Below are 13,969 nucleotides of genomic sequence, written 5' to 3'. Positions count from 1 at the left end.
GGCAGATTCAATCGTGGCTTTCAAAAGGGAATTGGATAAGTACCCGAAGGAAAAAGAATTTGCAGGGCTCCGGGGAAAGGGCGGAGGAGTGGGACTAGCTGAAGTGCTCTTTCCAAGTCGGGATGGTGTGTGACTTGGAGGGGAACTTGGAGGTGGTGGTGTTCCCATCCGCCTGCTGCCCTTGTTCTTCTAGGTGGTAGAGGTGGCGGGTTTGGGAGGTGCTGCTGAAGAAGCCTTGGTGAGTTGCTGCACTGCATCTTGTAGATGGTACACACTGCAGCCAGGGTACGCCGGTGGTGGAGGGAGTGAATGTTCAAGGTGGCGGATGGGATGCCAATCAAACGGGCTGCTTTGTCTTGGATGGTTTCGAGCTTCCTGTGTGTTGTTGGAGCTGCATTCATCCAGGCAAGTGGGAGATGGGGACGGGGGGAAGGCTGTTTGACCGGGCGGGGTGGTTGGAGGTCGGAGTTCATGTGATGATATCTCCAGGAATACCTGCAACCAAAGTTAGCAGCCCGAGTGAGCTGTGGGTCAGTGATCAGCGTGGGACGGGGTCCGGGGGGTCGGTGTTCAGTGTGGGACGCGGTCCGGGGGGCCAGTGATCAGTGTGGGACGGGGTCTGGGGGGGCGGTGATCAGTGTGGGACGGGGTCTGGGGGGTCAGTAATCAGTGTGGGTCGGGGTCCAGGGGGCGGTGATCAGCGTGGGTCGGGGTCCGGGGGGGCGGTGATCAGTGTGGGACGGGGTCCGGGGGGTCGGTGATCAGTGTGGGTCGGGGTCTGGGGGGGCGGTGATCAGTGTGGGACGGGGTCCGGGGGGTCGGTGATCAGTGTGGGATGGGGACGGTGATGAATGGCGGACGGGATCAGGGTGTTTCTGGGTCGCGCTGTGACGTGACGCTGGGATTGTGACGGTTGAATTCTCACCTTTGCTCCGGTCTCTGATCCCCCCCAGACTCCCGGCCCCTCGGAAGGATGCATCTCACCGCTGCCCTCTGGATCCGTCATGGGCGAGTTTACCGTCGGATGGGGCTCGGACCCTGGTCCCGGATCGATATGTTGCGGAACCCTGTGACAGCGTTGGTGCGACACGAGAGGATTGAAACCACCCTGGCCCGGGCTGATGAGATGAGGTTTTACACTGAGAAGGTAATCACTTCCTCCCTTCGAACACCCCGTTTATCTTGTTCCTTCCTGCCGTCTGCCCAGGCTGCTGTTACTCTGCTTTCCTCCGAATCAACAACGTGCATTTATATAGCGCCTTTCAGGACCACCGGACGTCCTAAAGCGCTTTTCAGCCAATGAAGTACTTTTGAAGTGTAGTCACTGTTGTAATGTAGGAAATGCGGCAGGCAATTTGTGCACAGCAAGCTCCCACAAACTGCAATGTGACAATGACCAGATAATCTGTTTTATTGATATTGATTGAGCGATAAATATTGGCCAGGACACCGGGGATAACTCCACTGTCGGAGGTGCCGCCTTTCAGATGAGACGTTAAACCGAGGCCCCGTCTGCTCTCAGGTGGACGTAAAAGATCCCGCGGCACTAATTCGAAGAAGAGCAGGGGAGTTCTCCCCGGTGTCCTGGCCAATATTTATCCCTCAACCAACATCACTAGAAAACAGATTATCTGGTCATCATCACATTGCTGTTTGTGGGAGCTTGCTGTGTACAAATTGGCTGCCGCGTTTCCTACATTACAACAGTGACTACACTTCAAAAATACTTCATTGGCTGTAAATTGCTTTGGGATGTCTGGTGGTCGTGAAAGGCGCTATATTAATGCAAATCTTTCTTTTAAATGTACTGGGTCCAGTTCTAGACATAGAGACATAAGGGAGACATTCGACTACTAGGGGCATCACAGAGCAGAGCCACGAGACCGATCCCCGGCGCCAGAGGGACTGAGTTCTGTGGAGAGACTTGGCCTATTCAACCTGGAGAGGAGGCTCCCTAAAAGTGATCGTATTGAGGAATTTAAAAAACAATTTTTTCTGGGATGTGGGCGTCGCTGGCAAGGCCGGCATTTATTATCCATCCCTAATTGCCCTTGAGAAGGTGGTGGTGAGCCGCCTTCTTGAACCGCTGCAGTCCGTGTGGTGAAGGTGCTCCCACAGTGCTGTTAGGGAGGGTGTTCCAGGATTTTGACCCAGCGACGATGGAGGATCGGCCGATGTATCTCCAAGTCAGGATGGTGTGTGACTTGGAGGGGAACTTGGAGGTGATGGTGTTCCAATGCGCCTGCTGCCCTTGTCCTTCTGGGCGGTAGAGTGGCGGGTTTGGGAGGTGCTGCCGAAGAGGCCTTGGCGAGTTGCTGCAGTGCAATAGAGAGCGATGAATATCCGGAATGTTACTTCAAATGAATCTGTGCAATTTGGACAAGGAGACACGGCTTCAGACTAGTTAAAGGTAACTCGGGCTGTTATCAGGAAGGTTTACTTCACACAGAGGGAGTGACCAACACTTGGAATGGACTGGCAGATAGAGGACTGGGGCACGAGGCACAATCCTGGAATGGGTTAAGGAACAATTGGAGGCAGCGATGGGCTGTTCTGGATGGGAGCATTAAGATGGGCCGAATGGCCTGCCACATCCGGAATGATCATCTGGAGTAGCTCGAATTCCCAAATTCAGGAGGTGGGATCTCCTGGAGGTGTAGCTAAAATACTCAACACTGACCTCCGAATGCTGGTTTTTAATTTGGATTTTCAAAAGCAGTCACCTAAAGGATATCGAAAGGGATCAAAGGAGGAATCTCGTCCTGTGCCTGATCGAAGCATCGCAGCAGACAAAGGAACCGGGTCCTGGAGCAGAGACACACCCAGGGCCCAGTGCAGGAGTGTCCTGGAGAATCCCTGCAGGAGTGTCCAGGGACTGACCAGGGATGGGACGCTATTGTTACATAGACAAGAGATTCGCATTTATACAGCGTCTTTCACATCCTCGGGACATCCCAAAGCTCTTCACAGCCAATGATGTACTTTTTGAAGCATGGTCACTGTTGTAATGTCGGTAACACAGCAGCCAATTGCGCACAGCAAGCTCCCACAAACAGCGATGTGATGGGAACACCACCACCTCCAAGTTCCCCTCCAAGACACACCATCCTGACTTGTAGATATATCGCTGTTCCTTCATTGTCGCTAGGTCAAAATCCTGCAACTCCCTCCCTAACAGCACTGTAGGAGTACCTTCACCACACGGACTGCAGCGGTTCAAGAAGGCGGCTCACCACCACCTTCTGAAGGACAACTAGGGATGGGCAATAAATGCCGGCCTTGCCAGCGAAGCCCACATCCCGTGAATGGATTAAAAATAAGACCAGAGCATCTGTTTTTAGTGATTATTGCTTGAGTGATAAATATTAACCGAGGACACCTGGGATAACTTCCCCTGGTCTTGTACCAATAGAGCCTGCAGAGTCTTTTACGTCCACCTAAGAGGGCAGATGGGGCCTCGGTTTAACGTCTTATCCGAAAGATGGCAGCTCCGACAGTGAGGCGCTCCCTCAGTACTGCCCCTCCGACAGTGCAGCGCTCCCTCAGTACTGCCCCTCCGACAGTGCGGCGCTCCCTCGGTACTGCCCCTCCGACACTGCAGCGCTCCGTCAGTACTGCCCCTCCAACAGTACGGCCCTCCGACAGTGCCCCTCCGACAGTGCAGCGCTCCCTCAGTACTGCCCCTCTGAGAGTGCGGCGCTCCCTCAGTACTGCCCCTCTGACAGTGCGGCACTCCCTTGTTGTGTCTGTGTATAATAAGACACAGACGGCAGGAGAACGGTGCAACAGGTGTTTACTGAACTTGGGTTACACTGGAACTGAGCTGTACAGATTACTACTCAGTGTTATATACAGGTGTGGTCACTGCCGGTACTGCAGTATACATGAGCTGAAAAAGATAGTTCCCCCCTTAAAGGTATGTACATTACAATTCCTCCCCTTTTAGATTAACAGTACTATAACACTCATTTAACAATTAAATATCAAACTAATTACAAATAACATGCAACATTAGCTGAAAATAGTCTGTTTATAGATTCAGTCTTTGGGGAGGCTTCCTGATCCTTTCTGGATAATGCCTTTCCCGAGTGTCTTGCTCTTGGTGCGGAGGTGATTCTGGCCCCCTGTCGTCGGTTGGTTCATCAGCTTCCGATGCTACTGTTTCTGGGGTAGGTGCGACCTGTATGTCGGGTTCCTCACCAGGTACGTATGGGCGAGGCATGGGGTTGACTTGTTCCTGTGACTCTAGGATCTGGTCAGCATGGCGTCTCACGATGCTCTCCCCAACGTCCACTGTGTACATTAGTGGGCCCTGCCGTGTGCATATCGTTCCTGGCTGCCATTTTTCTGTTCGGTAGTCGCGGGCCAAGACTGATTGCCCTACATTGAAGCTCCTTGTTGGCTTCTCATGGATGTGCTGGAATTGCTTATTCTCAACATCTCTTCATAAGTTTGGTCTGAGCAAATCCAGGCGAGATCTTAACCTTCAATTAAAGAACATCATGGCTGGGGCCTGGTTGGTGACTGCATGTGTCACATTCCGGTAGGCTAACAGGAAATTGTCCATCTTGTGCTGCAGCGGAATGTTGTCATTGTACATAGCCTTTATTGCCTTCTTAAAGGTTTGTACGAACCTCTCAGCCAATCCATTTGTGGCTGGGTGATACGGGGCGGATGTGTAATGCCTTACCCCATTCTTTTTCAAGAACCTCCGGAACTCTTCGGACACAAACTGTGGTCCGTTGTCGGAGCAAATCTGTTCTGGCAAGCCATTCCTGGCAAAAATGGTCCGTAGGACTGCAATAGTTTTCTCCGTGGTGGTGGAGGACATTTTGATGACCTCAGGCCATTTCGAGTGCGCATCCACGGCTATTAAAAACATTGAGTCCATGAATGATCCAGCAAAATCAATATGCACCCGTTGCCATGGAGATGAGGGCCACTCCCATGGGTGTAGAGGGGCCTGTGGTGGTGCATTTTGGACTTTCTGGCATCCTGAGCAGCTCTTGGTCAGGTCCTCGATTTCTTTATCGATTCCCGGCCACCACACAAACGCCCTGGCTAGGCTTTTCATTTTTACCCCTCCCAGATGACCCTCATGAAGCTCATTGAGCACTCTATCACTCAACTTGGGTGGAATTACCACTCGGGATCCACACATCAAGGTCCCCCGGCACACTGACAGCTGTTCTCTCCTTGTCGAGAATGCTGGCAACAGTGAGTCACCATGTGCTGGCCTCCCTTCACTGTCAAGTCATATACCCGAGAAAGTGTCGGGTCATTTCGGGTTTCCTTTTCGATACACGCGTTAGTTACCGGTAGGTATTCGACTATAGTCGAATGGAATATTTCGACAGGACCCACTGCAGGTGCTTCCTCCACAGTAGGCAGTGGCAGGCGTGATAGCCCATCAGCGTTTCCATGCTGTTTCGTGCCCTTATATTCAATTTCATAGTGGTGCGCTCCTAGAAAAAGTGACCATCTTTGTAGCCGTTGCGCAGTCATCACCGGAACGCCCTTCTTTGGGTTAAAGATGGAGACAAGAGGCTGGTGATCAGTCAGCAAGGTGAATTTCTGCCCGTGCAGATAGTGATTGAACGTTTTCACTCCCCACACTAGGCTGAGGGCCTCCCTGTCAATCTGGGCGTAGTTACGCTCGGCTGAGGTTAGTGATCGTGATGCAAAGGCTATTGGCCTCTCTGAGCCATCAAAGAATTTGTGCGACAACACCGCTCCAATGCCGTAGGGTGACGCATCACATGCCAACCGAATTGGTAGTGCTGGATTGTAATGGGCCAATACCTCTTTCGAAGTGATTAGGGTTTTGCTCTTCTGGAAAGCACGTCTACATTCGTCACTCCACTTCCATGGCACCCCAGTTTGCAGTAGGGTGTTCAGTGGGTGTAGTATTGTAGACAAATTTGGCAAGAACTTATGGTAGTAGTTTACCAGCCCGAGGAACGACCTCAGTTGTGACACATTTTCCGGTGCTGGAGCCTTGACTACTGCCTCAATCTTCTCTGGGGACTTATGTAATCCCTCTTCATCAATAACATGGCCACAATACGAGATCTGTTTTCTGAAAAACTCGCATTTGGGGCGGTTGGCTCGGAGCCCATATTCCTGCAATCTAGTGAGCAGCTGCTCCAGGTTGGCAAGGTGATCACTGTCATTTTCGCCCGTAACCAGGATGTCGTCCAAATAACACTGGGTCCCCGGGATCCCTTGCAGGACTTGTTCCATTGCCCTCTGCCAAATAGCCGGGGCCGATGCTACCCCGAATACCAGTCGATTGTACTGGTAAAGGCCTTTGTGAGTGTTTATCGTGAGGTATTTTCTAGATGCTTCTTCCACCTCCATTTGTAGATACGCTTGGGCCAGATCAATCTTTGTAAAACGTTTCCCTCCAGATAGTGAGGCGAAAATATCTTCTATCCGCGGAAGTGGGTACTGTACTGTGTGCAGGACTGGGTTCACAGTTACCTTGAAGTCCCCACAGATGCAAACCTTCTTTGGCTCCCCAGGCGTGCTGCTCAATGCTTTCTTCATTACAGGAACGATGGGTGTGGCCCACTCGTTCCAGTCCACCTTGGACAGCACACCCGAACGCTCCAGACTCTCCAGTTCAGCTTCAACGGCTGGGCGGATTGCGTATAGCACCGGTCTGGCCTTGAAAAATGTTGGGTTTGCGTTATCCTCAATCTTTATGGTTGCCTTTACTCCTTTTAGAGTCCCAAGTCCTTGTTGGAACACCTCTTCCGCGTCAGATAGAATTTGTGACAGACGTCCAGGTGCGACGTCATCATCCTTTTTGTCAGTCACAGTTAGCGCCAGAATGGAATGCCAATCCAATTGTATTTTTCGGATCCATTCACGTCCCAATAATGGTGGTCCTCCATCTCGTAGTATATACATATATAGTTTCTGTGTTTCCTTGCTGTTATATTTAACTGGCACCCTTATTCTTCCTCTGGGGTAGACCTTTTGCCCCGTGTATGTCTTCAATACAATGGACGTGTCCTTTAAGGGTATGTGTGAGAATAGCCGCTCATAGTCTTGTCGATTCATGACAGTTAGGGCTGATCCTGTGTCCAATTCCATCTTTACTGGGGACCCTGCTATCATGAGGGTGACCCAAATGGTTCGGTGATCTTCCTTTGCGATCATGTTGTGTAACTTTAGACAACTTAGTCTCCTGCTCCTGGAGTCCTTATCACTCCCCTGATCTTCCGAACTACTGTCTGTCAGTTTCTTTACTTTCCTGCACTGTTCCTTAGTAGTTCTTGTCATGTTGGTTTTCTTTCCCGACCTGCAGACTCTAGCTATATGTTCCACTTTTCCGCATTGCCTGCATACTTTGTCCTTAAACCAGCAGTCCTTCTGCTCATGGGTTGTTCTGCCACAGCGATAGCACTTTTCTGCTCCATACGCCATTTCGTTAGCGCTGTATTCTTGTGGTTTCTGTTGTATTTCCACAGCTCTCCGTGCTGCTGCTTCATAGGATACTGCCACGCTGAAAGCCTGTTCTAGCGTCAGGTCCTTTTTTGAAAGTAGTCGTTTCTGGGTTCCTTCACTCTGGAGCCCGCAGACAAACTTATCCCGCAAGGTGTCTGCCAGTCCTGCTCCGAACTGGCAGTGCTTCGATAACTTGCGTAGTTCCGTAAGATAGTCAGCATTGCTCTCATCTTTGTGTTGGTTTCTTTTATGGAACTTGAATCTTTCTGCTATCAGCAGCGGTGTAGGGTTTAGGTGTTCCTGTAAGGTATTAACAATCTCCTCAAAACTTTTCTCCATTGGTTTAGCTGGGGTAATTAAATTCCGCAATAGGCCATACGTACTCGCGCCCATCAAATTCAATAATACCGACGCCCTCTTTCCATCGGCCACCTCATTTGCCTTGCAGTACACTTCAATTATTTCCACATACGTGGGCCAGTCTTCTACCTCGTTGTCGAAAGCAGTGATACTGCCACTTTTCGGCATCTTGGGTGATTTAAAATGGTGCCTCCCGTGCTTTTTCTTCTTCCCCAATGGAATAAAATGGCGCCTCCCGCGCTTTTCCTTCTTCCCCAACGGGATAAAATGGCGCCTCCCATGCTTTTCCTTCTTCCCCTTGCTGCCGCGCTGCTCCTAGCGTTCTACGGGGTAATGGCAGCGACCCGCGGCTTCGGCGCGTCTCGCTTTCCTTCCCCCCCGTTTATTTTCTCTCTGCTGCCCGGTTCTTGAGCACCGACCGCACCCTGTGCGCTCCACCCTCTCTCTCTCTTGTTTTCTTTTCCCGGCGATGCTACGCAGCCCGTTTTGTAGAGCCGCTCGCTCGAGCTTGAGCCCGCCGCAGTCCAGAAGGGTCAGCGCACTACCTGCTACCAGCACGATTTGCTGGAACACCTTAACTGGAGAGCCAAGCACAGCTCTCCACAGTCTCTCCCGCAATTCTCCGAACACCGATGAATTCTTTGGGCGGTTGCCCGCGGTCGACGCCCGTTGCTCAGACTACGACCTCCAAGAAACCTCCTCTCAGGGCGAGATCCCCGTGAGATGATGCCACACTGCAGGTGATTTCGAACTTACTCATCGCCACTGTAAAGTCCGCGCCTCAATAATACACGGACTTCGGGAGAACAGTTTAACAGGTACTTTACTGAACAGGAGGCAACGTCATACTGAAATACAGAAGCTTGCTAGGGCCTTTTATACAGGGGTGGTCACTGCCGGTACTGCAGTCTAAAACCAGTTCTTCCCTTAAAGGTACATACACAAGATTATTTTTTTTACACAGCGAGTTGTTGTGATCTGGAACGCGCTGCCTGAAAGGCCGGTGGAAGCAGATTCAATAATAACTTTCAAAAGGGAATTGGATAAATACTTGAAAAGGAAACATTTTCCGGGCTCGGGGGAAAGAGCAGGGGAGTGGGTCCAAAGAGCCAGCACAGGCACGATGGAGAGAGCGGGGCAGTGGGATGGGTTTGGGGATTGCTCGCATACAGAAGGAGGGCAGGCTGGAGGGGCTGACTGGCCTTTGTCTGTGCTGGGAAGGAGCCTGCGGGTTTGACTGATCTGCCCTTGCTTTCCAGCTGGTGGATTACGCCAAGCGAGGGGACACGGACGAGAAAGCCATGAAGATGGCCGACTTCTGGCTGACGGTCAGTATCTCTGGCGCGGGGCTGGGGGTGGGGGGGCCCGCGGGGTCTTCGAGGTCGGCCTGTGTCGCGAGCGTCTCTCTGCCACGCCCGCGATCTCGCCGCGCTGGCCATCGCAAAGTGCCTTGGCTACTTGCAATTCTATAGCGCCTTTGACTACCTCAGGATGTCCCACAGCACCTTACAGCCAATGAAGTACTTTTTTTTGAAGTGTAGTCACTGTTGTAATGTAGGAAACCCGGCAGCCAATTTGTGCACAGCAAGCTCCCACAAACAGAAATGTGATCATCACCAGATGTTGGTTGAGGGATAAATATTGGTCAGAGGACAACGAGGAGAACTCCCCTGCTCCTCTTCAAAATAGTGGCTGCGGGATCTTTTCCATTCACTTGAGAGGGCAGACGGAGCCTCGTGTTTAACCTCTCATCTGAAAGGTGACACCTCTGACAGTGAATCGCTCTGACAGTGTGTCGCTCCCTCAGTGCTGCCCCTCCGACAGTGTGATGCTCCCTCAGTACTGACCCTCCGACAGCGCGGCGCTCCCTCAGTACTAACCCTCTGACAGTGCAGCGCTCCCTCAGTACTGACCCTCCGACAGTGCAGCGCTCCCTCAGTACTGACCCTCCGACAGTACGGCCCTCCCTCAGTACTGCCACTCCGACAGTGCTCCTCCAACAGTGCAGCGCTCCCTCAGCACTGCTCCTCCAACAGTGCCCCTCCAACAGTGCGGCGCTCCCTCAGTACTGCCCCTCCGACAGTGCAGCACTCCCTCAGCACTGCTCTTCTGACAGTGCAGCGCTCCCTCAGTACTGCCCCTCCGACAGTGCTGCGCTCCCCCAGTACTGTCCCTCTGACAGTGCGGTGCTCATTCAGTACTGCCCCTCTGACAGTGCAGCGCTCCCTCAGTACTGCCCCTACTACAGTGCAGCGCTCCCTCAGTACTGCCCCTCCGACAGTGTGGTGCTCCCTCATTACTGCGCTGGGAGTGTCGGCCTGGATTATGGACTGAAGTTTCTGGAGTGAGACTCGAACCGACCACCTTCTGACTCGGAGACGAGAGCGAGTGCTACCCACTGAGCCAGAGAGGTAACTTGAGATCCTGGGACTATTTGCACTGGAGCAGAGAAGGCTAAGAGGAGATTTAATAGGGTTTTTTAAAATGATAATGAGTTTTGATGGAGTGAATAGGGACAATAAATTTCATGTGCTCGGGGAGTCAGTGACGTGAGCCCATCAATTTAACGAGTGTTCTGAGAGGGATTAGTAGAAATTTCTGTACACAGAGGTGTTGAAGCACGGAATGCTCCCATAGAATCTCACAGCACAGAAGGAGGCCATTCGGCCCCTCGTGCCTGTGCCGGCCCTTTGAAGAGCTCTCCAATTAGTTCCCACTCCCCCTGCTCTTTCCCCAGAGCCCTGCAAATATCTCCTTTTCAAGTATTTATCCAATTCCCTTTTGAAAGTTACTATTGAATCTGCTTCCACCGCCCTTTCAGGCAGCGTATTCCAGATCACAACAACTCGCTGCGTAAAAAAAATAATCTCATCTCCCCTCTGGTTCTTTTGGCAATTATTTTAACTCTGTGTCCTCTGGTTACCGACCCTCCTGCCAGTGGGAACAGTTTCTCCTCATTTACTCGATCAAAACCCCTCATGATTTTGAACGCCGCTCTTTACCAGAATGGTTCCAGGGATGAGGGGCTTCAGTTATGTGGAGAGACTGGAGGAGCTGGGATTCCTCTCCTCAGAGCAGAGAAGGTTAAGGGGAAGATTGTGTTCAAAATCATAAATGGTTTTGAGAGTAAATGAGGAGAAACTGTTTCCAGTGGTAGAAGGGTCGGTAACCAGAGGACACAGATTGAAGGTGATTGGTTAAAGAACCAGAGGGGAGATGAGGAGATTATTTTTACACAGCGAGTTGTTGTGATCTGGAATGCGCTGCCTGAAAGGCCGGTGGAAGCAGATTCAATAATAACTTTCAAAAGGGAATTGGATAAATACTTGAAAAGGAAACATTTTCCGGGCTCTGGGGAAAGAGCAGGGGAGTGGGTCCAAAGAGCCAGCACAGGCACGATGGGCCGAATGGCCTCCTCCTGCACTGTATCATTCTGTGATTCTGTTAAATCTGCCCTAAACCTTCTCTGCTCGAAGAACAATCCCAGCTTCTCCAATCCTCCATGTCACTGAAGCCATGGGGAGGAGGCTGAGGCCGAGACCATGGCCTCTGTAAAAGGGGGAATTTGGGATCAATATTTGTCGATGGAGAGAGCGGGGCAGTGGGATGGGTTTGGGGATTGCTCGCGTACAGAAGGAGGGGCCGACTGGCCTCTGTCTGTGCTGGGAATGAGCCTGCGGGTTTGACTGATCTGCCCTTGCTTTCCAGCTAGTGGATTACGCCAAGCGAGGGGACACGGACGAGAAAGCCATGAAAATGGCCGACTTCTGGCTGACGGTCAGTATCTCTGGCGCGGGGCTGTGGGTGGGGCGGCCCGCAGGGTCTTCGGGGTCGGCCTGTGTCATGAGCGTCACTCTGCCACGCCCGCGATCTCGCCGCGCTGGCCATCGCAAAGCGCCTTGGCGACGCTGCAGTTTGACTGGGACCCTCCCTGGGCTGTGGGAGACGGGAGCTTCGAGCAGTCTTCCTGATCCCGACTGCGATCCAGTGGCCTCCTTCGTCCTCCCCTCACTCATTTCCACCTCCCTCCCAACGTGGTTTGAAAGGCTGCGCCCGTGTGTGAATGGTCACACATGCTGCACCAGTTGCGATAGCTCACATGGTGGAACAGCCCGCTGGATGAAATGGACACCTTCGCGTCAGATTTACAAATGCCCTTTCGGCTCTTCTCTTCCCACTCTTGTCCTAAATACCCGGTTGTGAGTGGTTTTTGTACAGAGCTCACTCCCCGGCCCCCCACCCCACCAGTCCTGCAACCCTGGGCTCCAGGCTACTGACCAATCGGCCGGCTCCGCACAGACCGGGAACTTTCAATCCACTGCACAGCAAGTCACTGCTCCAACTCGCCCCGAGTGAGTCTTTGATTGAAGAAAGAAAGACTTGCATTTCTATAGCGCCTTTCAATACAATACAATACAAATCGCTTTATTGGCATGATAAGGTACATCTTATGTTGCCAAAGCATCAAAATACATTTATGGTTGAACACATAAACGCGGTTCCATTCATACAGTGTATAAACAGGTATATCCCTGAGTTTATAAATATATTTTCGCCTTGTTTATATATATTCTTGTCTTAGTTTACTGGTTGTCCCTCTGTTCATGGCAAGCTGTAACATAGTGTGCCGCCAGTGTTACACAGCTTCTCTCCTCCCCCAGTAGGAATGGGAGTTTTTGGTTGTCAGTCAGATTTCTGAATTCAGGGCATATTTGTGAGAATTTTTGATAGAAATTCTCTCTGATGCCCTGATATTTTCCACAGGCTGTGAGGAAGTGCATCTCTGTCTCAACTACCTCAGCGCCTTACAGCCAATGAAGTACTTTTTTTTGAAATGTAGTCACTGTTATAATGTAGGAAACCCGGCAGCCAGTTTGTGCACAGCAAGCTCCCACAAACAGAAATGTGATCATCACCAGATGTTGGTTGAGGGATAAATATTGGCCTTCGGACAGCGGGGAGAACTGCCCTGCTCCTCTTTGAAATATTGGCGCAGGATCTTTTATATCCACCTGAGAGGGCAGATGGGGCCTCGGGTTTAACCTCTCATCTGAAAGATGACACCTCTGACAGTGCAGCACTCCCTCAGTACTGCCCCTCCGACAGTGCAGCGCTCCCTCAGTACTGCCCCTCCGATAGTGCAGCGCTCCCTCAGTACTGCCCCTCCAACAGTGCGGCGCTCCCTCAGTACTGCCCCTCCGACAGTGTGGCGCTCCCTCAGTACTGCTCCTCCGACAGTGCAGCGCTCCCTCAGTACTGCCCCTCCGACAGTGCGGCACTCCCTCAGTACTGCCCCTCCGACAGTGCTGCGCTCCCTCAATACTGCCCCTCCGAAAGTGCAGCGCTCCCTCAGTACTGACCCTCCGACAGTGCGATGCTCCCTCAGTACTGCCTCTCCGACAGTGCGGCGCGCCCTCAGTACTGCCATTCCGACAGTGCGGCGCTCCCTCAGTACTGCCTCTCCGACAGTGCGGCGCTCCCTCAGTACTGCCCCTCCGACAGTGCGGTGCTCCCTCAGTACTGCCCCTCCGACAGTGCGGCGCTCCCTCAGTACTACCCCTCCGACAGTGCGGCGCTCCCTCAGTACTACCCCTCCGACAGTGCGGCGCTCCCTCAGTACTGCCTCTCCGACAGTGCGGCGCTTCCTCAGCACTGCCTCTCCGACAGTGCGGCGCTTCCTCAGTACTACCCCTCCGACAGTGCGGCGCTCCCTCAGTACTGCCTCTCCGACAGTGCGGCGCTCCCTCAGTACTGCCCCTCCGACAGTGCGATGCTCCCTCAGTACAGCCACTCCGACAGTTGCACGCTGCTCTCCTTGACCATTGTCTGTATAGAACCAAACCCCCGTCATGCAACACTACCCTACACTAACTTTATTCTTTACCATTCCCTTTCAAGGTGCAGTGTGCATGTGGTGGGGCAGTGGATACTGAGTCCAGTGGCATGGGTGCAGACCGAAATAAAGCTCTTGGTGCTTCATTGTTTTGAGCATTGTGTGGGCCGTCGGGGCTGCACCTATTCAAGCGAGTGGGAACTATACATCATCATGCTCCTAAAGTGAGCTCTTTACAATCTATATTAACGATTTAGAGGAAGGGACCGAGTGCAACATATCCAAGTTTGCCGACGATACAAAGATGGGAGGGAAAGCAGT

This window comes from Somniosus microcephalus, chromosome 12 (assembly GCF_052327205.1).
Source record: "Somniosus microcephalus isolate GS21.2 chromosome 12, FLI_Smic_1.0, whole genome shotgun sequence".
Classification (NCBI taxonomy): domain Eukaryota; kingdom Metazoa; phylum Chordata; class Chondrichthyes; order Squaliformes; family Somniosidae; genus Somniosus; species Somniosus microcephalus.
The sequence above is the reverse complement of the archived record's forward strand: the minus strand, read 5'-3'. Positions refer to the sequence as shown.